Source organism: Papilio polytes, unplaced genomic scaffold, assembly GCF_000836215.1.
Source record: "Papilio polytes unplaced genomic scaffold, Ppol_1.0 DF822845.1, whole genome shotgun sequence".
In the NCBI taxonomy this organism is placed as follows: Eukaryota; Metazoa; Arthropoda; class Insecta; order Lepidoptera; family Papilionidae; genus Papilio; species Papilio polytes.
In genome coordinates, this window is record NW_013526359.1 from 2,705,593 (window position 1) to 2,706,255 (window position 663).

Below are 663 nucleotides of genomic sequence, written 5' to 3' on the forward strand. Positions count from 1 at the left end.
AGGACAAATACAATTACTATTTTATTTCATCAAACTATCCGTTTTCCACAAAGCCTTACTTTTAAAACTAACGGTAACATCCGGGCATTATACAAAAATTCATTTGGCGATGTTTTCTTACAAAATTAAATTCAATCAAACTCAATACTATATTATTCTACAATTAATGATTTACAAACCAAAAATTTAATTTTGCACATAACTTTTCCATTTCGTTACATTACAATTATAATATTCGTAACTACACACGTCATCATAGCAATGCAGCGGCGCGTCTGTCCTGCTCCCTCTTGCGGCAAACGCAGTGCGGCTATCTCGCTCGCACTTACGCTGCGCCCGATTGCATCATGTGTTGTCATGATTTGAATAACTACTAACTAATGACCGTTATACTTTAAAAAAAAACTTTTAACACAAAATTTACCAATGTAACGAAAATACAACATAGAACAAACTAAAATACATCGCCCTTTTTCAAATTGACTACAACAACAAATACATTTACATTACGATACAAAACACTTAACACACATAAACTTACAGTTACTAATAATTCACTCGCGTTTACACTTACACACGATTTAACACATGAAGTTTGCGGGACGAACCTCCTCGCAACACCCGCAGGCGCCTCCGCCGCCGCCACTTCGCGGACCTCTCGTC